General features: G+C 45.0%; 1 protein-coding gene across 2 annotated transcripts in view; it reads right to left on the reverse strand.

Moving 5' to 3' along the window:
* Positions 1–27,500, reverse strand: part of TTC29 (tetratricopeptide repeat domain 29) — a 1,168,725-nt gene that overhangs the window by 125,455 nt on the left and 1,015,770 nt on the right. The window lies entirely within an intron of this gene.

Raw genomic sequence — 27,500 nt, forward strand, 5'->3', positions numbered from 1 at the left:
CAGATCCCTCCCTAAGCATGCTGACGATTTATGCTTGCTAATAGCGGACTCTAAATGGAACGCCTTGTGCCTTACAGAAACATGGCTCAATGAAGACAACATGGCATCCATTTCGCTAGCAATCCCGCCAGGCTTTAAACTTAGCTTCTCTAATAGAAAAGAAGGCCGAAGGGGTGGTGGAGTGGCTATCATCTACAATGAGAAATACACATCGTTTTCCTCCACTCCTACTACATTCCCAGGTATAGAGGGGCTACACTTTTGCCTCCAAATTACCCCCCAACTGTCTCTTACTGGCCTAGTTATTTACAGACCCCCGGACTGCCCGGCATCATCCTTGAGTGAGCTTATGGACTTTATAGTCCTAAACTCTCTAGCCCACCCGCATTATATCGTAGCCGGTGATTTTAATATTCACGCCGACAATACTGATTGTCCACAGGCTACTCACCTTATCTCAACCCTGCAAACGGCCAATCTAACTCAAGTTATTGCAGGCCCCACGCATCGGGCGGGGCACATGCTGGACCTTTTCTTTTCCAACATACTGAACACAAAAGCCAAATCTCCGATACCACTGCTCTGGACGGACCACTTCTTAATCACTATGTCAATCTTACTCTCTTCCCAGTCTCAGATCACAGGGAAACGCTCCTATGTGCGGAAAAAATGGGACAATTTATCAGCGGACATCCTATGCCCGGCGCTCTTAGTAAACCCCCTACCTCTTACCTCGGATGTAAACTCCGATGCTGCATCATTGAACTCGTGGATCGGCAACGTAGTGGATTTTATCGCTCCGGCCAGAATCGCAACATCGCGCAGAGAATCGCCCGTTGCACCATGGTTCTCCCCTGAGCTTATGGCCGAAAAAAGTAAATGCAAAAAGCTGGAGCGCCTTTGGCGAGCAAATTATTGCGAATCAGCCAAAACCAGCTATAAAAAAGCCCTCCATGCCTTACATTTATCCATAAAAAAAGCCCAAAAAATCTTCTTTGCGACCTCCATCCAGCAGGCGGAACAATCAAGTAAAGAAGTTTTTAAGATTGTTCAATCTTTCTTCAAACCCAGAGCCATCGAGACTGAAATCATTCCATCCGTAAGACTCTGTGAAACCATCTCAGACTTCTTCGACACCAAAATATTAAAAGTGTATGATACTTTTACGGACTCCGAGCCGACATTTATGGATGAGTTGGGAGTTACTGAGCCACCCGCCACCTCCTTAAATCAATTTCATCCTATCACCCTCTCTAAGGCATTGAAAGAAATATAAAAATGTAAATCCGGGGCACCTGATGATCCATGCCCACCTAAACTGTGGAAATTAATGTCTGAGGCAATCGCAGTCCCCCTCTTACATAAATGGAACACGTCCATTGAATCGGGCACGTTTCCGGATTGCTGGAAACAGACCACTCTCCTCCCGTTGAAAAAAAACCCCCATGGCGCGCCGGATGATCTGAGCAATCTCCGACCCATTTCCCTTCTAGCAGCCCCTGGAAAAATGCTCGAAAAACTGATCCAACGGCAGCTTAACAGCTTCATTAAAGAAAGCGGCGCCTTACATGAAACTCAGTCTGGCTTTAGGGCCGGCTTTAGTACCGAGACGGCCCTCATTGAGGTTGCCGAGTCAATCAGGTGGTCCTTAGATTCAGGGGCATCAGCTATGCTGGTGCTCCTGGATCTATCTGCTGCTTTTGATACGGTAGATCATAGCAGACTGCTGATTCGGCTTAAGGACACAGGCCTAGGAGACAAGGCACTTAGCTGGCTACACTCTTACCTCACAGATAGGTCCCAGAAAGTGGCGCTGGGCTCCTTCTCTTCTGGACCTAAAAGCCTCTGGTGTGGTGTCCCACAGGGGTCGGCACTCAGCCCTCTGCTGTTCAATGTCTATTTGGCCCCACTTTTCACATTGATTGCTAAATGGGGGGTCAAGGCAATATCATATGCGGATGACACTCAATTGGTCTTTCCCTATACAGACACATCAGAGGCAGCTTTTAGTAAAATCAGGGGCTGTCTTCGAGACGTGGCCAAATGGATGAACACAAATAAACTCAAAATGAATGCTAGCAAAACGGAGGTGTTATTCTTTGGTAATCTCAAACATCCCCCTCCGGACCTGTGGTAGCCGCCGGAAATGGGCCCTGCCCCATCTCCCAGAACCCATGCAAAAAATCTAGGAGTAAGATGGGATGAGAATCTTTCCTTCCTGCCGCATATACAACAGCTTACCGCTGGTTGCCTGCACAAACTCAGAAAATTGCGAAAATTTCTGCCTCTGCTACCAGTCGAGTGTCGAAAAACGGTTGTTCATGCAACAATTACATCTCGACTAGACTATTCAAATGGCCTCTACCTTGGTCTGCCCAAATATGTGGTGCAACGCTTACAGATCGTGCAGAATGCGGCTGCGAGATTGATAAAACGTGTCCCTTTCAGGCATCATATCTCTCCACATCTGCACAAGCTTCATTGGCTGCCAGTGGCAAGCAGAATTAAGTTCAAGGTGCTTACCTTGGCGTTTAGAGCGCTAAAAGGCACGTGCCCCAATTATCTAAAACTTCGACTTCCCCGCTACCACCAAAAGCGAGAGCTGCGCTCAAACTCCATGCTCAAGCTAACTATTCCGCGCGTGAGGAAAGCTAGACTTGGAGGCAGGTCCTTCTCGGCCGGCACGGCGAAACTTTGGAATACCTTGCCCCCTGCTATCCAATCTGCCACGACTGAAGCTAGCTTTAGGAAGCTCCTAAAAACTTGGCTTTTTATGCAATAATTCTGAACTTACTCCTGGCTACTCGCTCTTTGCTGTAGGACTCGCTAGCGCCGGGACACCTCACCAGAGGTAGCTGTTCGCGCTCTACGAGCATCTGTATTATTATTATTATTATTATTATATATTCTCTCCAAAAGTCGCCTCCAATGAAAACACCACACCCAGCGAGGTTTAGTCCTTTTTAATCCAGGGACTGCAGGAGATACCAGCCCCCCATCCACAGCAAAAATGAAACTTGCCAGACGCGTTTCGGGCAAACAAACGCCCTTGTTCACTGGAACTTGCGGGAAAACAGACAGCTCACACGGACCAGCTGCGCATAAAGAAATGTTCCGCCCATGTGGGCGTATGCGCTGTGTGCATTGTTGTTAACGTAGTCCCTGTGGTAAATTATCCCATGTGGGCGCTGCCATCTTCCCCATAATATTGCGATGTCTTACCCCAGTGGGTTTTGCTAAAAGGAAAAGCAAGGCTGGCTTCCTGCGAATACTCCGTCCTTGAATCGGGCTCGTCGTCCCACATGCGCCTTTGAATGTTAGGTGCATGCAGGCCTGCCATGGATAAGCAGTGGGGCATTTTCGCGGTTGAGACACACCGCATAAATTCTCTCCAAAAGTCGCCTCCAATGAAAACACCACACCCAGCGAGTTTTAGTCCTTTTTAATCCAGGGACTGCAGGAGATACCAGCCCCCCATCCACAGCAAAAATGAAACTTGCCAGACGCGTTTCGGGCAAACAAACGCCCTTGTTCACTGGCACTTGCGGGAAAACAGACAGCTCACACGGACCAGCTGTGCATAAATAAATGTTCCGCCCATGTGGGCGTATGCGCTGGGTGCATTGTTGTTAACGTAGTCCCTGTGGTAAATTATCCCATGTGGGCGCTGCCATCTTCCCCATAATATTGCGATGTCTTACCCCAGTGGGTTTTGCTGAAAGGAAAAGCAAGGCTGGCTTCCTGCGAATACTCCGTCCTGGAATCGGGCTCGTCGTCCCACATGCGCCTTTGAATGTTAGGTGCATGCAGGCCTGCCATGGATAAGCAGTGGGGCATTTTCGCGGTTGAGACACACCGCATAAATTCTCTCCAAAAGTCGCCTCCAATGAAAACACCACACCCAGCGAGTTTTAGTCCTTTTTAATCCAGGGACTGCAGGAGATACCAGCCCCCCATCCACAGCAAAAATGAAACTGGCCAGACGCGTTTCGGGCAAACAAACGCCCTTGTTCACTGGCACTTGCAGGAAAACAGACAGCTCACACGGACCAGCTGCGCATAAATAAATGTTCCGCCCATGTGGGCGTATGCGCTGTGTGCATTGTTGTTAATGTAGTCCCTGTGGTAAATTATCCCATGTGGGCGCTGCCATCTTCCCCATAATATTGTGATGTCGTACCCCAGTGGGTTTTGCTGAAAGGAACAGCAAGGCTGGCTTACTGCGAATACTCCGTCCTGGAATCGGGCTCGTCGTCCCACATGCGCCTTTGAATGTTAGGTGCATGCAGGCCTGCCATGGATAAGCAGTGGGGCATTTTCGAGGTTGAAACACACCGCATAAATTCTCTCCAAATGTCGCCTCCAATGAAAACACCGCACCCAGCGAGCTTTAGTCCTTTTTAATCCAGGGACTGCAGGAGATACCAGCCCCCCATCCACAGCAAAAATTTAACTGGCCAGACGCGTTTCGGGCAAACAAACGCCCTTGTTCACTGGCACTTGCAGGAAAACAGACAGCTCACACGGACCAGCTGCACATAAATAAATGTTCCGCCCATGTGGGCATATGGGCTGTGTGCATTGTTGTTAACGTAGTCCCTGTGGTAAATTTTCCCATGTGGGCGCTGCCATCTTCCCCATAATATTGCGATGTCGTACCCCAGTGGGTTTTGCTGAAAGGAAAAGCAAGGCTGGCTTCCTGCGAATACTCCGTCCTGGAATCGGGCTCGTCGTCCCACATGCACCTTTGAATGTTAGGTGCATGCAGGCCTGCCATGGATAAGCAGTGGGGCATTTTCGCGGTTGAGACACACCTCATGAATTCTCTCCAAAAGTCGCCTCCAATGAAAACACCACACCCAGCGAATTTTAGTCCTTTTTAATCCAGGGACTGCAGGAGATACCAGTCCCCCATCCACAGCAAAAATGAAACTGGCCAGACGCGTTTCGGGCAAACAAACGCCCTTGTTCACTGGCACTTGCAGGAAAACAGACAGCTCACACGGACCAGCTGCGCATAAATAAATGTTCCGCCCATGTGAGCGTATGCGCTGTGTGCATTGTTGTTAACGTAGTCCCTGTGGTAAAATATCCCATGTGGGCGCTGCCATCTTCCCCATAATATTGCGATGTCTTACCCCAGTGGGTTTTGCTAAAAGGAAAAGCAAGGCTGGCTTCCTGCGAACACTCCGTCCTGGAATCGGGCTCGTCGTCCCACATGCGCCTTTGAATGTTGGGTGCATGCAGGCCTGCCATGGATAAGCAGTGGGGCATTTTCGCGGTTGAGACACACCGCATAAATTCTCTCCAAAAGTCGCCTCCAATGAAAACACCACACCCAGCGAGTTTTAGTCCTTTTTAATCCAGGGACTGCAGGAGATACCAGTCCCCCATCCACAGCAAAAATGAAACTGGCCAAACGCGTTTCGGGCAAACAAACGCCCTTGTTCACTGGCACTTGCAGGAAAACAGACAGCTCACATGGACCAGCTGCGGATAAATGAATGTTCCGCCCATGTGGGCGTATGCGCTGTGTGCATTGTTGTTAACGTAGTCCCTGTGGTAAATTATCCCATGTGGGCGCTGCCATCTTCCCCATAATATTGCGATGTCTTACCCCAGTGGGTTTTGCTGAAAGGAAAAGCAAGGCTGGCTTCCTGCGAATAATCCGTCCTGGAATCGGGCGTCCTGGAATTGTTTTCATTGGAGGCGACTTTTGGAGAGAATATATATATATATATATATATATATATTACCTACTGGCGGTCGCCAGTAGGTATATATAGTTAGGATTTTTTCCCTATGGGATTTTTGAAAATTCTATGTGTAATAACTTTGGCGTTTGTGGACGGAATCGGCTGAAATTTTCAGGAAAATAACACATTTTGTTTCCGAGCAGCCCTTGAAAATTTGGGGGGGTTTCATCAAGGGGGGCCGAGAAAAAAGGGGGGTCCCAAAACGCGTTTTTCCCATGTTAATTTCCATAGGGCGGTTGGCCTCACTTTTAGCTCGAACGGCTGAATGGATTTGCACGAAACGTGGCAAAATTGTAGTGACTGTTAGCCCGATGTGCCTTTGCTAGGTCTCAATATATGTGCTTCAGTGGATTTTGAGAAATTAACGTTCAAAAAAAGATATATATCTGTAACAGCGCTCCGGGCTGCGCTCCGGTTCGCGTACTTTTCGCGAAACGGAACTTTGCGATGCGAAGCTGATTGGCTCTCCGGTGTCTGTCAACATTCTAAACAGTCCGGAGCGGCCGCCATCTTATCTCTCGGTAAGATCGAGAGAGAAGAAGAGGTGAAAAATGAAGGGGGAATTTAATGAAAGGGGGCAAGGTAGACCCCTCTTGACCCCCTAGGAATGGTGTTGGGGTTATTAAAGGGTCCCGTGGGGAAAATAAAAAAAAATTGATTTTTCACGGTAGAAGCGATTCCCGGGCCGCGAACTGGGCCGTAAACTGGTAGCGAAACGGGAATTCGCCATTTTGTGTTTCGTTTTAATTAAATTACTAGGTATAAGGGGGTGCGGGAGACGTATCCTGATCCCGTATGTTTTCTGAGGGTGGCTGAGGAGGCTCATATATGTTGATACATGTCTTCCAGCGGCAGTGCGTGATTTTTTTTTTTTTTGCTGCGTGACGTCTGTTAACGTTCGATTCGATGGAAATCAGGAAGTGTTGACCGCCAATTTGTCACTGCAATAAAATATTTTGTTATAAATGAATCCCTATTGATAAATATTGTCTGCGCCATCTTGCCTTTTTTCCAATGCCACAATTTTGTCGTGCACGGCAGCCATTTTAGATGCCTTGACCAGACCCACTCTCTGCACGCCGTCGATTCTCAGCACGGCTCCCCACCCTCACAAGCATCTCCCCCACGCACTGGTCACCCCCGCTCTCTCTCTCATGCATGGGCCATAAACTTCTCCCTATCTGCGCTGCTCTTCCCTGAGAATCACACCCTGTGCCCGCCCGACACCTCCCTTTCACCCTATTCACTACCGCACCCTCTGACACTCCTCTTCCTCTGTGTCCCATTGTCCAGTCCGGTCCCAGGCTATCACCTAGCCCTGCGGATGTAGTTTATGGCCCCAGCTGTAGAGAATCCAGACATGCCAACCCTTCCGATTCAGGCGTGAGACTACCGATTTCAGTGCTAGTCTCCCGCCTCCCGATTCCTGCAAGCAAAAACCCGATTCCTCGGGGGTTTCAGCTGACAGGGCTTGGTATTGTGTTACGTGCTAATTCTTCAAGGAAACGTCAGAGGGCCGATGCAGGGGCTCTAGAAGGGGTGATAAACCATTTAAGCCTCATTAACAAGCGCATGGTCTTTTAAAGATCTGTGAAGTACTCGGGGCAGCGGTGTGTGTGTGCCCTCTTTCAGGAGCGGGCGGGGGGGGGCACTGCCAGCAACTTGCCAGGCCAGGCAGTGTTCAACACTTGCATCACCCTTTCTCTGCCTGCTATTGCGCTCCATGCTTCGGAAAGGTAAGAAAAAGAACGTGCATTTGAGTTTGAAATGTCCGATCCTGTAGCAGCACACTTCCAAAGCCCACACATGACAATAACCCGATTCAAGGCCCCATTCACCCGATTTTTTAAAAATATATAGCACTCCAACAAAGTAGTAGGATTATAAAACTTTATTAACTTATAAATATATAGAACGCAACAAAAACTGTAAATACATTTAAACATTTTTTGGAAAAAAGAAGCAACAATGGTCAGTAGCTGTCTTTTGTGCGAATAGTCCCAAGGCAGCACAACGTGCTGAGTTCTGGACGGCACCCAGGTGATGTCACCTGGGTGCCGCACTGGTTTTTGGTATCCTACAATGCAGCTCAGAAAAACAGCGTGGGGCGCCCCGGGGGGTGCGCGGGGAGGCCTCGTCAGTAGCGGTCTGTTGTGCAAATAGTTCCAAGGCAGCAGAACGCGCTGAGATGTGGATGGCACCCAGGTGATGTCCAGTAAACTGCCGCACTGGTTTTGGTATCCTACAATGCTGCTCCGAAAAACGGCGTGGGGCGCCCCGGGGGGGGCGTGGGGGAGGCGGCGTGAACGGGCCTCCCCAGGTGGCGGCCATCCAGCTGAGTTGCACCCGCTCTTGCGGCTACAGCGTCTCGCTCACCATGTAGTTGAGTTCCGCCCACTCTTGCAGTGCAGCGATAGGCGGCTGCCACAGGACTCTTAAAATGGCGGACGGCTCTTCGGATTTGGGCCTGGTCCACTAAAATGGCCCTGGGACACCTTGGAACTCGGACGCTTGCCTGCTAGGGCTTGGGCTCCATTCTCGAAAGCGTCCCCTCAGCCGTGAAGATTCTACAAAAGTCTTGGGGGCCCTCGACTCCTGCAGGCTTCCGGTTGGGAGCGGCTGCCATGATTGCTCGCGGAATGACCACGACGGAGCCACGAGATGGTGGTGCTTTCATGCTGACGCCAGCTTCAGTCTGAAACATCCAGAAACAAGGTGGGGCTTTCATCGTTTGGGAAAAAAAAATGTTCTAAACCAATGAAAAGTGTTATTTTTACGTCATATGACCAAGCCTTCCATCTTTAGGAAACCAAAAGTAAAATGAACCAATGAAAAGTTTTATAAACAAGTCACATGACCTGTTATGCGGCATAGGGCTACAAAAAGCGTAGAAAATCCGTTGGCACGTGAGGCGGCGTCAGTAGCGGACCGATGTGCGAATAGGCCGAAGGCAGCACAACGCGCCGAGATCCGGATGGCACTGAGTTGGTGTCCAGCAAGTTGCTGCACTGGTGTGGCTATCCTACAATGCTGCGCCGAAAGACGGCGTGTCCAGCTGAGTTCCGGTCACTCTTGCGGTACAGTGACTCGAACGCGCCGAGATCCGGATGGCACCGAGGTTGTGTCCAGCAAGTTGCCGCACTGGTGTGGCCATCCTACAATGCTGCGCCGAAAGTCGGCGTGGGGTGCCCCGTTGGCTTATGAGGTGATGTCAGTAGTGGACCGATGTGTGAATAGGTCGGAACCAGCACAAGGCGCCAAGATCCGGATGGCAAGTCCTGGATGTTGAGTGCCATCGTTGAGAGTTCTGAGCAGTGTTTGTAACACTGTCTGAAGCTTATTTGCACCTGCTGCAGCTTCACTATTGTCCTGGTGTGGCCAAAGATCGCCCATGACATAGGCGGCCGGCTCCCGGGGTCCGGCGGAACTTTTTTCCTTTTCCTTTCTGCATCTTGTCCCACAATCCGTTTGACCTGAAGACACGACCAGGTCCCTGAATGTGTGCAGGGGGACGCTATTGATTGAATCAAAATGGCGGCTTCACACAAAGCTGACTCAAGCGTTGCTGCTGATGCTATACAGACAAAAACTGGTTTTCAGTTTGTACATTCTTCAGGATTTTTCCATCCAAGGCTGGTTGAGAGTTTGTAGAACAATGGCTTCAGATTTTCAACATACTACTCTTCAACATTCTTCCTAAATGTAACAATGTGAGACTCACTAGGAGAACGACTGTTTATCTTTCCTTTCAAAATGCTGCCAACAATATTTTCTAAATGGAAGACACCATCTTGTAGCATAAAGGGCCGAAAGGGGTTCTGGTCTGGCCGATGGTTGGTGGAGACATTTTGACTATATCTTGGACCTGCCCGGCCTCGCCCAAAATGGCGCCGGTATAAATGGGACTCGTAACTCCTTGTTGTGTACTGGTTGAACAACCTTGATATCACGAGATATGAATGGCGGGCGGGGACGAGAATTGATTGAATATTTCGACATCCCTATTGATATTAAGTTTTGATGTGTTATTGATTACTGTACTATTGAAAGTTCGAATTAACGTCACCCATGGTACTTGCCCGCAAATGTATATCTAGATAATTTTTTTGTAAGTGGCCCTATCGTATTTTAATTACAAAATGTATGTCCACTGATTCCGCAACTGTTAGACACTTTAGTTCTTGCAACCTAATGGCCCGCTCGTTACGTTCCTCTACAATGTAAATGTCTCCTCATCATATACGAGTTCAGTTTGCTCCGTGGCCGGCCCACGTGGTTATAGGCCCGTATTTGTATACTGACATTTTCACAATAAATGTTTTTAAAACAAAACATGGTAGTAGTATTTACATTGGTAAAGTTTTTACTTTTAGTCACTGTTTTCGAATCAGTAAAAGGCAAGTGAAATAAAGCAGTCCAATTACATGACGGATAAAAGGTATAATACGTAGGAACGCAGTAAAGATAAATGGTCAAGGGCAGTTGTGTTTTCCACTCCTGCAACATAAAGTGATCGATAAGAATCTGATAATCAGGCGTATCGGCGACTAAGACAGCAGGCCGAGCCTCTTTTACTCAACTGCTCCGTCATGGGACGAAGAAACGCCCTTTTTCTCGAAAAAGGAATATATTTTACTTGCAGGACAGTTGTAAATTTTCCGGGAAAATACATTAGCCTGGAACATTATAACATATATGTTTAAAAAAAAATAATGTTCGAAACCAATAAAAAGCGTAATTTTTAGGTCATATGGCCAAGCTTTTCATCATTAAAATAACAAAAGTAAAATGAACCAATGAAAAGTTTTATTAACAAGTCACATGACCTGTTATGCTTACGTTACGCGCTGCGCGCCGCGCCCCGGATCGCTTCTGGGAAGCTCCGCTTCGCGCATCGGAGCACTTCCGGGTGCGCTAACGCGGCGTGTCATATAACGCATTACGCGACAACGTAGGTCAAGAATATAGTCAAAATGTCTCCACCAACCAGCGTTCGGAACACAACCCCTTTCAGCAGTCCAAAAAGTTCTGTTAAATGACAACAGAGGGGACAGGCAACAAGAACCATCAGTCAAAGAGGGGAGGGCAAGTTCTTCTCTACCGGGTCATGTTGGGGCGCTACCGGAACTGATCGAAGTGGTAGTCTACAGTGTTTGTGGATGTTTCAGACTGAAGCTGGCGTCAGCATGAGAGCACCACCATCTCGTAGCACCGTCGTGGCCATTCCACGAGCAATCATGGCAGCCGCTCCCCACCAGAAGCCTGCGGGAGTCGGGGGCCCCCAAGACTTTTGTAGAATCTTCACGGCTGAGGGGACGCTTTCGAGAATGGGACCCAAGCCCTATCAGGCAAGCGTCCGAGTTCCAAGGTGTCCCAGGGCCATTTTAGTGGACCACGCCCAAATCTGAAGAGCCGGCCGCCATTTTGAGAGTCCTGTGGCAGCCGCCTATCGTTGCATCGCAAGAGCGGGAGCAACTCAACTACATGGTGAGCGAGACTCTGTAGTCGCAAGAGCGGGCGGTAAACAGCTAAATGGCGGAAGAGGCACAGTGTAGCAAAAGCGGGCGGAATGGCAACTAAAACGGTAAAGGGGCGCCCCACTACAGCGTGTCTTCAGGTCAAACGGATTGTGGCACAAGGTCCAGAATAGAAGAGTCATCAAAAGGCAAAAAGTTCCGCCGAACCCCGGGAGCCGGCCGCCTATGTCGGGGGCGATCTCAGGCTACAGCAGTGCTATAAGACTTGGGGAGGGGGTCGGAGCCAAGCGTCTTCTCCGAGTCCGTGCCATCACACCGCCCCTCGGGGGCCTCCGTCAAGCGGTTTAGGGAGGTACCATATCACATTGTTTTCAAATGCAGTCAGGTCCACAAACGGCCCTCACTTACTTTGAGAATAGTGAAGCTGCAGTATGTGCAAATAAGCTTCAGACAGTGTTACAAGCGCTGCTCAGAACTCTGAACTATGGCACCCAACATCCAGAACTTATGCCATTTGAGAATGGCAGTGACATCGAAGCAACTCAGGGACCAAAATCATGAATGTACTTTCACGTATGAAAATCTTACTTGGGGAGGGGGCAGGAGCCAAGCGCCCCCTCCCAGTCCGCGCCACCACACCGTATGTTTTTAAATCTGAAGCCATCGTTCTACAAACTCAACCAACCTTGGATGAAAAAAACTAGAATGTACAAACTGAAAACCAGTTTTGGTCTGCATAGCATCAGCAACAACGCTTGCTATCAGAGTGCATGAGTTTCATGCTCGATCGATTGAGCTAGCCGGATCGGGCAACAAAAAGTATAAAATAGTTATGTAAATAGTTATTTAATAAAATGTTTTACCCTGTTACTTTGCTGGTGTGTTGTATATATTTTTAATATTTGCATAGGGTTTGTCGTTATTTTGGGCGGGGTGGGTGACGTAGCCGAGCTGTCTTGCAGCCCTCATGGTGTGGAGCTCAGTTCATCTCACTATTTTCGTATTTCTCATGAAGGGTTGTTCCTAATGTTTCTATTTTAGCGAGGTCAAAAAGAGATCCAATTAGTGGCCTACTGATTTTGCTCGATTACTTTTATTTTTTTACACGATTTTTCACGATTTTTCACTATCTGCAAAGACTAAACAGAGTATTGCGACTTTGTGCTTGTTTGTAAATAGAGAATGAACCAAAGAGAATCAATTGTAAAGCAGTAAATGCTTGGATAACAATCAATCAAATGGAGAGACAAGCAGGCACGACGGATTACAACGGGGGTAAAGGCCTGCGTTAACTACCCTTCACTATCTGCAAAGAGAGAGTACTACTAAGAGAAAAGAGGGGAGGGGGGGGGCAGCGTCCAAAGCACATCAGCGTGCATAAACACGAAAAAGTTTTTACCTATCACGTACTTGACATTTGACAGCTTTTGATATTTGCTATTAAAAAACCATTGAAATTCACAGAAAAAAACCATAGGTTATAGTCCATATATAGTTAGGAATTTGCATTTACAAAACCTTGAAAATTCACTGAAAAAACCATTGGTTATAGACCATATATAGTTAGGGATTAGCCTTTTCAAAACCTTATTTTACTCACACAAAACCATTGAAATTCCATATATAGTTAGTTGCACTAACTATATATCGCGCACCCGCAATCCACTGCTGATGATGTCACATATTACATCATTCATGACATGGTTAGTGACATCACTGATGACATCACTGATGACATCTCAAATGACATCACTGATGACATCTCAAATGACATCACTGATGACATCACTGATGACATCTCAAATGACATCACTGATGACATCACTGATGACAACATCCAGTGACTATATGGTTTTTTCAGTGAATTTTCAAGGTTTTGTAAATGCAAATTCCTAACTATATATGGACTATAACCTATGGTTTTTTCTGTGAAATGCACGCCATTGAAAAAGGGCTCACAGCTTGAAACGCGTCTGGCGTATGCAAACTGGAGAATGCAGAGGGTGGCTGTGATTGCTGCCGCCGGATATGTTGTGCGGTAACCTTTCTACGTGCGATGTTTCTATGGGGACACCCTTGCTTTTTCACTTATTGCGGCTGGTCCGGCCGCGGAGATGTCCTGCCGCCGATCCCTGGCGGTTCCCGTTGCTCGTCACTACAAGCACGTTTGGGAGTAGAAAGGGCCTCATTCCGGGGTCACATTGGGAGCTACGCAGCATCTCTTTTGCTTACCTCCACCCAACCGGGTTAACATTGTTCACTCAGTGAGGCCCCCAATCCACTTGGGTATCAGGAACTGGAACGGCACGCAGATGGACTTCAAAGACCATAATGCCATACCTGCGCACGCCCACATGGGCGGGACTGAATACAAATAAATAAATGTTCCAAAGCTACTTGGATGCCTCACTTTGTTTTTTGCACGCCATTGAAAAAGGGCTCACAGCTTGAAACGCGTCTGGCGTATGCAAACTGGAGAATGCAGAGGGTGGCTGTGATTGCTGCCGCCGCATATGTTGTGCGGTAACCTTTCTACGTGCGATGTTTCTATGGGGACACCCTTGCTTTTTCACTTATTGCGGCTGGTCCGGCCGCGGAGATGTCCTGCCGCCGATCCCTGGCGGTTCCCGTTGCTCGTCACTACAAGCACGTTTGGGAGTAGAAAGGGCCTCATTCCGGGGTCACATTGGGAGCTACGCAGCATCTCTTTTGCTTACCTCCACCCAACCGGGTTAACATTGTTCACTCAGTGAGGCCCCCAATCCACTTGGGTATCAGGAACTGGAACGGCACGCAGATGGACTTCAAAGACCATAATGCCATACCTGCGCACGCCCACATGGGCGGGACTGAATACAAATAAATAAATGTTCCAAAGCTACTTGGATGCCTCACTTTGTTTTTTGCACGCCATTGAAAAAGGGCTCACAGCTTGAAACGCGTCTGGCGTATGCAAACTGGAGAATGCAGAGGGTGGCTGTGATTGCTGCCGCCGGATATGTTGTGCGGTAACCTTTCTACGTGCGATGTTTCTATGGGGACACCCTTGCTTTTTCACTTATTGCGGCTGGTCCGGCCGCGGAGATGTCCTGCCGCCGATCCCTGGCGGTTCCCGTTGCTCGTCACTACAAGCACGTTTGGGAGTAGAAAGGGCCTCATTCCGGGGTCACATTGGGAGCTACGCAGCATCTCTTTTGCTTACCTCCACCCAACCGGGTTAACATTGTTCACTCAGTGAGGCCCCCAATCCACTTGGGTATCAGGAACTGGAACGGCACGCAGATGGACTTCAAAGACCATAATGCCATACCTGCGCACGCCCACATGGGCGGGACTGAATACAAATAAATAAATGTTCCAAAGCTACTTGGATGCCTCACTTTGTTTTTTGCACGCCATTGAAAAAGGGCTCACAGCTTGAAACGCGTCTGGCGTATGCAAACTGGAGAATGCAGAGGGTGGCTGTGATTGCTGCCGCCGGATATGTTGTGCGGTAACCTTTCTACGTGCGATGTTTCTATGGGGACACCCTTGCTTTTTCACTTATTGCGGCTGGTCCGGCCGCGGAGATGTCCTGCCGCCGATCCCTGGCGGTTCCCGTTGCTCGTCACTACAAGCACGTTTGGGAGTAGAAAGGGCCTCATTCCGGGGTCACATTGGGAGCTACGCAGCATCTCTTTTGCTTACCTCCACCCAACCGGGTTAACATTGTTCACTCAGTGAGGCCCCCAATCCACTTGGGTATCAGGAACTGGAACGGCACGCAGATGGACTTCAAAGACCATAATGCCATACCTGCGCACGCCCACATGGGCGGGACTGAATACAAATAAATAAATGTTCCAAAGCTACTTGGATGCCTCACTTTGTTTTTTGCACGCCATTGAAAAAGGGCTCACAGCTTGAAACGCGTCTGGCGTATGCAAACTGGAGAATGCAGAGGGTGGCTGTGATTGCTGCCGCCGGATATGTTGTGCGGTAACCTTTCTACGTGCGATGTTTCTATGGGGACACCCTTGCTTTTTCACTTATTGCGGCTGGTCCGGCCGCGGAGATGTCCTGCCGCCGATCCCTGGCGGTTCCCGTTGCTCGTCACTACAAGCACGTTTGGGAGTAGAAAGGGCCTCATTCCGGGGTCACATTGGGAGCTACGCAGCATCTCTTTTACTTACCTCCACCCAACCGGGTTAACATTGTTCACTCAGTGAGGCCCCCAATCCACTTGGGTATCAGGAACTGGAACGGCACGCAGATGGACTTCAAAGACCATAATGCCATACCTGCGCACGCCCACATGGGCGGGACTGAATACAAATAAATAAATGTTCCAAAGCTACTTGGATGCCTCACTTTGTTTTTTGCACGCCATTGAAAAAGGGCTCACAGCTTGAAACGCGTCTGGCGTATGCAAACTGGAGAATGCAGAGGGTGGCTGTGATTGCTGCCGCCGGATATGTTGTGCGGTAACCTTTCTACGTGCGATGTTTCTATGGGGACACCCTTGCTTTTTCATATATATATATATATATATATATATATATATATATATATATATATATATATATATATATATATATATATATATATATTCACAGAAAAAACCATAGGTTTTACACACGTTATAGTTAGGAAGTAGCATTTAAAAAACCTATGAAATTCACTGAAAAAACCATAGGTTTGACACATGTTATAGTTAGCTGGAAATTTTACTGATATAAAACCAATGAAATTCCACGTTATAGTTAGTTGGACTCACTATAACTTGCGCGTGCAATGCACTGCTGATGACGTCACATATTACATCACTCATGACATGGTCAGTGACATCACTCATGAGATCACTGATGACACCATCCAGTGAATATGTGTCTTTCGGAAAAATAATTATTAGTGAGTAATGTTTAAATATTTAAATATATATATTAGTGTTTCACTTTGTGTATAAGTGGCTACATGTGTTGGTAAGTAGCTACATGCGTATGTATATGGGTTATTAGATGTTTCTCTTAGTATCAGTATGAGTGTCTATATGGTTTGGTGGGGGTATTACTTAGCACATAGATGCATGAGTGACTGACTCTCTGTTTGTATGTGTTTTGAAGACAGCATATGTGCAGGACTGTATGGGTGGATGAGTGTGTATATGTGTTTGTTAGTGAGTGAATGACTGTCTCACTAGTGTCTTTATCAGTAACTACATATGTTTTAATCTAGTATATGTGAATATTGATGTATATAAGTGAGTATATGTGAGAGTAAGAGATTGTAAGAGTTCCTGTTTAAATAAGTATGTGTTTCTATAAGTGATTGTTTAAGAGAATAAATATGTGTAATTTTCAATAGAAGTAAAGTGGAAGTGTGTGTATAACTCTATATTCAAATAAATGGATGTTCAATAGTTTATTTGCACGTGTGAGTATGTGTGTGAGTAACTTTTGGATGACTGTCGGTGTGTAACAGGATGTATAGGTGTATCACTTCATATGATGACTGAGTATATGTATGAGTGACTATATAGAACTGTTGGTGGATGAGTGGATGTGTATATAGATGGTGGAATTACTGAATTGCTTGTTGTAACTGATATGGGTATCTCCATTTTTTTTTAAATTTCAGTTTCTATTTTTGAATATGTGTTTCAAGGGTTACATTACAGTGAAAGGAGGTCTGTCACTATGTCACAAGGATGGTGTCATCAGTGATGTCATGAGTGATGTCACTGACCATGTCATGAGTGATGTAATATGTGACGTCATCAGCAGTGCATTGCACGCGCAAGTTATAGTGAGTCCAACTAACTATAACGTGGAATTTCATTGGTTTTATATCAGTAAAATTTCCAGCTAACTATAACATGTGTCAAACCTATGGTTTTTTCAGTGAATTTCATAGGTTTTTTAAATGCTACTTCCTAACTGTAACGTGTGTAAAACCTATGTTTTTTTCTGTGAATTTCATTGGTTTTTAAAATGCTAATTCAGAAATATGTCGTGTATGCAACCTATACTTTTGTCAATAAAGTTCTGGCAATATTTTTTTCGAAAACAAGCCGTTTTCTTCACTGTTCAAGTTGCATAGAGACTCCTTGTAAAGCGATACAGAATTCGAAAGTCTGTACCTTGCCTTTTTTTAAACACATTAAAATTTGTCTGTAAATAAAAATAGCCTTACTAAACTTTCGTGCGCGACCCGGTGTGCGCACTCTCGGCAACAGTTGTCAATAAAATGGATATCGCATTTCCAGGCTTTCGTGCGCGACCGAATGCGCGCACCTGCCTATATATTTCGTGAAAACTTTGCAATTTGAACTTATTGAATTTCTTCATACACCCCTCAAAGAACTTATAGTACGTCAAAGAGACTGTACCTAGACTTCTTTTTTATTCTTATGAAACTTTTCAGTAAATGGAGCCGAATGTCTTTTTAAACTTTCGTGCGTTACCGGATGTACACACCTTGGTATTTTTTTTAGAAATATAAAACGTTTCATACTTTAACAATTGTGTGCTTAAATCCAGCTCAGAAGATATACAAAATCAGGATGGTAGTTGGTTCAACCCGGACCGTTTATTAGAGGTAGATCGTCCGACTCCACCGGAGGACACCCCTAATAAAAAGGACATATATATAAAATGCGGACTAGCCGCTGTATCGTGCTACCAAACTATAACATATAAATCGTTAGAAAAAACAAAAGGAATCTAGCAAAATCAGTAGGCCACTGATGGGATCTCTTTTTGACCTCGCTAAAATAGAAAAATTAGGAACAACCCCTCATGAGAAATATGAAACTAGTGAGAGGAACCGAGCTCGACGCCATGATGGCTGCAAGACAGCTCGGCTCCGCCGCCCACCCCACCCAAAATAACGACAAATATTATAAAGATATACAACACACCAGCAAAGTAACAGGGTAAAACGTTTTATTAAATAACTATTTACAAGGCAGCCTGCTGTAACATGAAAACAACACTTTCAATTGGTTCTTAATAGTTTCAATTCTGGAATTTACACGCAGCACTCCACCCACTTCCCTCACTATCTTTTCTACTCTCAAAAGAGAACAACGTCCTACATCTTTCGGAAGACTTTGGTAAAATGGCTACCGTATCCCATTCATCTTCAGAATCTGACCAAAATGATCGACTACCTTTAATAAGAAAAAATAAATCTTTCATCTGGCAATTTTTCACTTATCCTGAAGATCAAAAGAAAGTGAATGCACCAAAAGTAACCTGCACGATATGTGACTTGGTTCTCTCAAGAAGAAATCCAGTAAAAAAATATTCCTTTTCCATACATACCATGGTGCGGCATGTCAAACAAGTGCACCCTGTGCAATTTGCAGAGGCAACGACAAGAGCCCTGGCCACGCTATTACCATTAGAGGTGGCCAGCACATCTTCTGATCGACGACCTGTATCTCCATCGAGTGCAGAGATGGACTTCAGATATTTAACTATATATGATCTATAACCTATGGTTTTTTCAGTGATTTTCTTTGGTTTTTTAATAGCAAATATCAAAAGCTTTTTTCTGGAAAATGACTAAAATTAGGTATACATAAGCGGCGTTCATTTATGTTCACCACAGCCACTGTTAAAAGTAAAGTGAAAGTCGCGAAACAGTGGCCACGACATCTAGTCCCTTTTAGGCCCCATCATGCACGTAAGTAACAGCCATTTTCTGTGTCATGGCCTCTCTGCCCACTGCCAATAGCCTATGATTGTTCGAAATTGGTTCTCTTTGGGTCATTCTCTGTTCACAAATAAGCACAGAGTCGCAATACTCTGTTTAGTTTTTGCAGATAGTGAAGGATAGGTAGTGCACACTTTTGTCCCCTTTGTAACCCGTCATGCCTATCTCTGCCCCGTTTGTTGGTAGTTGGTTCAACCCGGACCGTTTATTAGAGGTAGATCGTCCGACTCCACCGGAGGACCCCCCTAATAAAAAGGACATATATATAAAATGCGGACTATCCGCTGTATCGTGCTAGCAAACTAGAACATATAAATCGTTAGAAAAAACATGAAACTAGTGAGAGGAACCGAGCTCGACGCCATGATGGCTGCAAGACAGCTCGGCTCCGCCGCCCACCCCGCCCAAAATAACGACAAACACTATGCAAATATTATAAATATATACAACACACCAGCAAAGTAACAGGGTAAAACGTTTTATTAAATAACTATTTACATGGCAGCCTGCTGCAACATGAAAACAACACTTCTAATTGCTTCTTAGTAGTTTCAATTCTGAAATTGAACACCCAGTACATCCAGAGGTCATGTCCGACAAGTTGTGTGGGGGGATGCCTTGCTAATGCCGCCACCCCCACCACCTTCTGTAGGAAGGACTCTGGATATGCTTGGTCCCTGAGAGGCTTCGATCTCCCTGCCTTGCACAAATGTCATAAGTTCTGGATGTTGAGTGCCATACTTCAGGGTCCGACAAGTTGTGTGGGGGGATGCCTTGCTAATGCCGCCACCCCCACCACCTTCTGTACGAAGGACTCTGGATATGCTTGGTCCCTGAGAGGCTTCGATGTCCCTGCCTTGCACAAATGTCATAAGTTCTGGATGTTGAGTGCCATACTTCAGGGTCCAAGAAATGCGGACTCGGAGGGGGTGCTTGGCTCCTGCCCCCTCCCCAAGTCTTGTTCCCCTGGTATGGCCTGAGATCGCCCACGACATAGGCGGCCGGCTCCCGGGGTCAGGCGGAACTTGTTGCCTTTTGATGCCTCTTCCATTCTGGACCTTGTCCCACAATCCGTTTGACCTGAAGACACGTCCTGCGGTGCCCTGGTCCGACCATCACATATACCTGCGCCAGGAGACGGCGTGGGGTGCACTGGAAGGGAGAGGCGGCACGAACGAGCCTCTCCCACCTCACCAGGTGGAGGTTTCTTAGCTACACCCCAGCGCTTCACTCGGCCAGCTGAGTTGCGCCTGCTCCTGCGGCACAGTGCCTCGCTCGGCCAGCTGAATTACGCCTGCTCTTGCTATTACAGCATCTCACCCGCCATCCGGCTGAATTGCACCCACTCTTCCGATACAGCGACAGGCGGCTGCCACGGAGCTCAGGAAATGGCGGTCGGCTCCACAGACTTGGGCCTGGCCTGCAAGGATGGCTCTGGGCAACCCTGGAACTCGGACGCTTGACTGCTAGGGCATGAGCCCCATTCCCAAAAGCGTCCCCTCAGCCTTGAAGATTCTACAAGAGTCACCGAGGCCCCCGACTCCTGCAGACTTCCGGTGGGGAGCGACTGCCATGATTGCTCGCGGAATGGCCACGACGTAGCCACGAGGTGCTCTCATGCTGACGCCAGCTTCAGTCTGAAACATCCAGAAACACTGTAGACTACCAATTCGATCAGTTCCGGTGGAGCCCCAACGACGTATTGCGTTGTTGCGTAATCCGTCATATGACGCCAGGCGTTAGCGCACCCGGAAGTGCTCCGGTGCGCGAGGCGCGAAGCGCAGCTTCCCGGAAGCAATCCGGGGCGCGGCGCGGAGCGCGTAACGTAAGCATTTACATTTCAGTTGGTTCTCCCTCACAATATTTTCAATGTCACATAAAAGTCACCCATCACCCACTGCCATCTCTGGCTGTTTCCATGGCAACACCTCATTCTGCACCTGGCTGAAGGCACAGGTCAAAAGTTCATATCTCAACGTTCTACAGCAAAGTAACAACCACTGTTTTCCCTCCAGAAACACCTGCCTATCCACAGCTCTGTTACATGTCATTTTTTTTAACACCCAATAGTACTTTTAGTTTTACATAACATTAACATGCAACGTAGTCTTCAATCTTCACGTATTAGAATCAACCAATCATTTTTTGTTTTTCAACCACACCAAGCCTCATCCATTTTTTTATCCTGACTTTCAGCTTCTAACTACCATTCCACTTCCAGAACCCATCGGAGTACGAGTGCATCTGCCTTGAAAATGAAGGTTTGGCTTTTAGGACACAGCTATATTCACTGGACTGGAAAATATGCAGCAAGCAGACGAATTTCCAACCTTCATTTACCAAATGTGCAAATAACGTGGATTGGCCAAAGAGGATTGAGATGTCACCAATTAATCCCATTGGTGAAAACTTTTATGCATCTCCCAGAACCACACCTTATAATTGTGCACTGTGGTGGGAACGATCTAGGCACATTGACTGAGGTAGGTCTGGAAATGCTTCTAAAAGACACCTTTCAACAATTGATGACACTTTTTCCTCGAACTGCCTTGGTATATTTCAATATATGCTAAAGACAGAAATGGAATTGGTCCAATCAACATTGTGCACAAATTGAGAAAGCAAGGAGACATGTAAATAAATCTGTTTCTGCATTCCTCAGAGATTATAGCATGGGTTCTATTTACCACAACGACTTGCGTTACCACATGCAAGACATCTATAGGAGAGATGGTGTTCATTTCACGGATGAGGGAAACAGAATCTTCCTCTGCAACATCAGGCTCTGCATCGGTACTTACTTATAAATGCAGAAAAAACTCAATTAACACAAGGGCTCTTTTCAGAGCCACCTTATATCAAAGCACTCAAACTTCTACTTTATCTCCATTTTCACACTCTTGTAAATAGGTGTGCGCGACCGAGTGCGCGCACCACGCAACTTTAAAAAAAAAATATATATATATATTTTCGCCTTTAAGGGCCTTACTGCACACCCTGAGAAAACCTACGCAGCAAAACAATCTCTACCTTCTCCCCTTTCCATGTTCCAACGCTTTGAAATCAACAATATATTTACTCGCAATGACAAAATGGCGGTCAACACTTCCTGATTTCCTTCGAATCGAACGTTAACAGACGTCACGCAGCAAAATTCCGCTCGCGCGCGCAGCCGCTTGAGTGCGCGCACCCGTCCACGCGTATAGATATATAATTGACTTTAACTTTAATTTCCTCAGCAACTACTGAACGGATTTACACCATTCCAAAAAAAGCGTAATCTGCGAGCCGGACTGTACAGTTTTGCCAAATTTCTTATAAATCCATTCAGCCGTTCGACCTGTAGCCGAGTCTAAAGGTCCTATGGAAAATAACATGGAGAAAACACGTTTTGGGACCCCCCTTTTATCTCATCCCCCACTTGACCAATCCCCCCAAACTTTTAGGGAAGGAGCGCAGCCGACCGAGCCATCTTCTTTGAGAAATTCGCTAAGATTCTTCAACCAGGGCCAAAGTTATTCCAAATAGAATGTTGAGGATTTCCTATGGAAACTAGGTCCTAACTATAACTACCTACTGGCGACCGCCAGTAGGTAATATATATATATATATATATATATATATATATATATATATATATATATATATATATATATATATATATATATATATATATATGGTCCAGTTGAAGGCATCCGCCGAAAAGCATTGACCGTCCTCTTTGTTTGCACTAATGGTGTTGTAATGGAATAAAATACTTTAACTTTGAAGAAAATACGTCTGGATTCAGTCTGTTCTGTGGTGAATTTGAGCTGCTGGGTTGAGGATAGGAGCCCGGCTGGGTTTGTTCTTTCTTGAGAAAAACAAAAAATATATATATACATAGATATACCTCAACCTGAGGCTGCTCAGATTCTCTAGTTTCCTGAAGATGCCTCGCTCCAAGAAATAATAAACTTCTGAGATTAATCCTTCCAAAAAATCTAAAACCTTTCAGAACAAAAGAGTAAACAATGCACAGGATGTGTAGATGTTCAAGTGCAGATCTCTAATGATACTAATGAGGCAGGAACTACCTCTAAACAAATAAAGACAGTGTTAAGAACCAACCAGAAGTACTTTTACTAACAGACATTGGAACTGCTGTAACTTTTTTGGTACAAAGTTACCTCAACACCTAAAACAAAATGTTTGATATCTAGCACAAGAGGTGACTGTATTTTGTTAATGCCAGTACACCTCTGTGTCCAAACTGTAAAAAGGTCCCCTTTACACTAACTCCTAGCTTAAGAAACCTTTTGATTCTGCTGTACTTTTTAGGTACTGTAAAAAAAGAATAGGCCTTGTGAGATATTTGTAAGACAATCATTATCTCCCTGTGTGTCGCGAGAGTAACAGCGATACCAAAAGGTATAAAAACAAAGTAAAAAAAGCCATCTGATTGGCTACAAGCTATAAACATAAGCATAAACCAATTTCATGAACACCATTTACACATTGCCATTTTACAGAATGCAGAGATTCCATCTCCCATATTACTTTATAACAAGCTTCACAACAGTAGGTACCTACTACTCCATCCACAGGTCCTATCCAGGCTGGAATATCACAAGAGGGCAATGTGATATTCATGCAATAAACATCTACAGCAGATTTTTTTATTAACGCCGGAAAGGGAATCCATGGTTTTTAATAGTTTTACTTTTTCCAGCCAGCCAGGCAAAAAAAAAAAAAACCTTCAATGTCTGAAATGTAATTTGCATGTTGTACAATCAGGTGTTCTGGAAGGGCCTAACTGGCCAGTACTCTATGGGCACAAGTACCATGTGAAAGCAGATGCCGACAATGCAGGTTGCTTGGGTGGAGCTGCATAAAGAACATCAGTAAGCAGAAGGAGTTGATAATTTACCAGATGAACTACTCTGGCAAGAAAGAAGAGGAAAATGATGAATACATGCAGTATTTAGCAACAAACTGCAAACAGTGTATGAAGGTCATGGCTTCTGGTGACACTAACAAAAGAAATGTTTGCAAAAGCTTTGCAGAACCACTTGAAACACCAACATAAATACTTTTACAAAAACAGAATACGCAATAGAAAAAAATAATTTATTGCAAAAATAATTAAAAAGTTCAACAAAATAGTTCATCATAATAAAAACAAAAAGAAAATACTTTCAAACCATAAAAGGTTAAAAAAATTATAGAACAACTAAAAACAGTCAAATGGACCACAGGCCAATCCTGAATCCAGATACACATTGTGTGCAGAGGGCAGTGTTGAGGCTTGAATGCCTGCTGTAGGCCGTGTGCACTAGAGTTGCCTGTATAAAAACGGTTTAACACAGACTAAATTTAGAATCTGATAGAAAAACAGACATTCACTCTGAAAGCAAAGGCTATAGTGGTGTTATAGTTAGGAGAACAAATGAGGCAAGAACTAATGTTTAAATCCCCAAAGACAACTGAAATTATCCAGTTACAGATAGTCAGCTGAGTATAACTTGAGCCCCTGTCACGTATTGCTTATGACCTCACATATTACCTCACTCATGGCCTGCTAACTAACATCGATGATGACACCACTGATGACATCATCCATGTCACTGCTATTCACGTTGCTGAAAAAATAATTACGTCATTTTATATCATATTTGTTTTAAAAGGACCTACAGTCTAATACAGCACATAATTACTGTGTCTATACATGTGGGTTCACTAAATAAAAATATGGTAAGGCCAGGAGCGAAGTCTGACTGTGCATGCAGAAAGGTTTATGGAGCGTGCTTTACCTGCCAGTAAAGTTTCAGAAGTACTCCATGTTAAATAAGGTAAAAGCTTAGTGCACCTGGTGTACGTTGTCGAGGAATGTTGCTAAATAGGATGTTGCTTAAAGCCAAAGCCTGTTGCAAACAATCTGAGAGAAAAGCCAAGCTTCTGTTCACAACAATGGATGTCTGGACACTTGCTCATGTTAAACAGTTGTTTTTCACTGCTCCAGACAGATTCCATGTAAATGGGATGTTTAGAAGATATGGATGTTTATTTCCAGAACTTCGCTGAAAGGTTTGAGGCACTGAAAATTGTGACATACTTAGACATGATTTAACTCACTCCGGGGTTGTAAGCATGGCGCTAAGGTTGTATGCCAGTCTACTCATCTCACAAGTGTGTAATGTATTTTACCAAACTACAGAGGGCTGTCCATAGGGCCTGGCTGAAGATGTCATATTCGTGGCTAATGATCATCTATCAACCTCTTGACACAAAAATGGTCCCAAAGCCAGTTACATTGAGGGGACCAAGACACTGTACAGCTGGGGTAGGCCAAAGGACTGGCCTTCAGCCAGGCCCTGCACCCAACCTGTTACAGATGACCAACCCATGCTGCACATGGCAGAAGGCCCTCTGGAAATAATTTCCGTATTTTACTGGTTCCTGTGAAAAATGAGTTTTCCTACCAATGCATCTTGTGCAATAAAACCACCAAATATGTAATAAATTATTAACTCCCAAAAACAGAAATGTAATTATCGCACACTAACAGAACTCGCAATACATAAAAGGACTAAGATGTAGCCAGGATGCAAGTCATACTACTAAATTGAGCTAACACATTTTAGTTTGTATTTATCCCTCACTGTTAAGAGGTGAGAGGGAGGTCATGGGGAGATTCTTGACAGAGAATCACCAAGCCCAGAATGAATGTGTAAAAGGCACATTTCCCACCAGTCCTGAGATGACAGTCTACCTCTTGTTGCATACACTAGTGTTAACATATTTGTCTGGTGGAGTTGTTCCCAATAGTCAGGTAATCAACCCTGGGTTACTTTGGTGGCCTGATATCAGTAGGAGTTGACTGTTTCTACCGTTGGATTAGAGGCAATCAGGAGACCTAGCAGAAGCGCAGCACTGCCAGATGTAAAATAGAGCCCTAAGCTAATTGTAGCCGATCGGAGAACATCCTTTGATTTGCAGGGTCATGTGTGGCATCCAAATCTCGAAACTACAGAGGCCCCGTTATTCTCTGATTTGGGATGTAAATATGGTGCTTAGATCATAAAAAACTGGCCAGAGAACTCCCTCCTATCAGGTAAGAATTTGTTAGCTAAAATGACTACCCTTCTTTGTCTCATCTCCTGCTGCAGTCTTGGATGTCAAAGCTCTCAACGTTGCAGGTAGAGTGTTTACTCCAGAATGAGTTTCTTTCCAACTTTCCAGGTGCACAAAAATATTTACTAAATGTATTTTCTATTCCAGCTCTCCTGACAACCCTCAGTTGTGTGTTGTTCAATGCCTTTAAACTTAGGAGCTGGCATCCCGAATAATCAGGAGTGATCGTTTGACACACTGGTGATTTGTTGTAAAACACCCATCAATACAGACGTATAGAATTGAAATGACTGTTGGCTTTCACTTGCCAAACACACAGAGGCGCTACAGAGTTTTCTGAAGCAATTCTGCACCCTCTCTGTTGCCCTATTAACATTTTAAATTGATTGGTGAGATGCTGCAAGATCTAACAATATAGTGGGTGTTTCTCCCTGAAAATCTATATTCCCCTCACAGGTTCGTGAAAAGCTCTTGTAGGAGAGTCAGTGACATGTGTTTATTTCAGTATAATGATCCCTGGAAACAAAATCTATAGGTAGACATGCAAGGAAACAAATACACTGAGTCAGAAAAAATGTTGACTTGAGGATAGAGTATAACATAATAGCATTGTAAAGTTGAATTAGAACCAGGAAGGAATGCAGGTAAGGGAAACGAGAAAATGGGAGAGACCTGTAACTATAACAAAAGTATGACTTTTTTTTTACTTAATAGAAATGGAATACATAGTATAAAAAATTAAGAGGGTGCTGGGGAGTCTCTCTTGTAAATAAATAAAAAAGAATGATATATATATGATAGTAATCATAATATAATATTAGTAAAAATAACATGTAACACAAAGGAAAATAATACAAATATCAACATTTATGTCAGATTAAACAGAAATGAATAATCCAAAATTAATATAACAATTATGAAAGTTGGTTCCCTATACTAATTAGACTATGATTAATCACATAAAATAGCATAAAAGTAATTAACACCCCCAAGGAATTTATATGGCATTACAGAAAGTCACATTAATAGGCTAGAGTGGATGTTGAGAAGAGTGCTCAGGGAGATAAAGGATGTAGCTTACCCCATTGGCAATGTTTCTGCCTTAAAATAAATGTTGACTTTAAAGCTTGCTTGAAAAAGTACTTGAAATTTCCAAATTCGAAATACTCATGCACAATGAAGTACTGTGCGCATACTAATTGAGTGTAGAATTTTAGAACATGCACACTTGCTTTGCTAAAAAAAAGAACATTCTCTCTGCTGGAGAGAGCGAATTTTGAATCCATACTCAGCTAAGTGTGGATATCCAAAGGCACCAACTATAATTATACTATTTAGTTTCTTATTGCCTTTCATGGAGAGAATGCTATGTCAACACTGATAAGCAATTCCCTAGTACAAGTACTGATCGTAGAAATAAGGCATTCCGTTTTTTGAGTGATGTTGGTCAAAACTT

The sequence above is a fragment of the Lissotriton vulgaris genome, chromosome 3_1, assembly GCF_964263255.1.
Source record: "Lissotriton vulgaris chromosome 3_1, aLisVul1.2, whole genome shotgun sequence".
In the NCBI taxonomy this organism is placed as follows: domain Eukaryota; kingdom Metazoa; phylum Chordata; class Amphibia; order Caudata; family Salamandridae; genus Lissotriton; species Lissotriton vulgaris.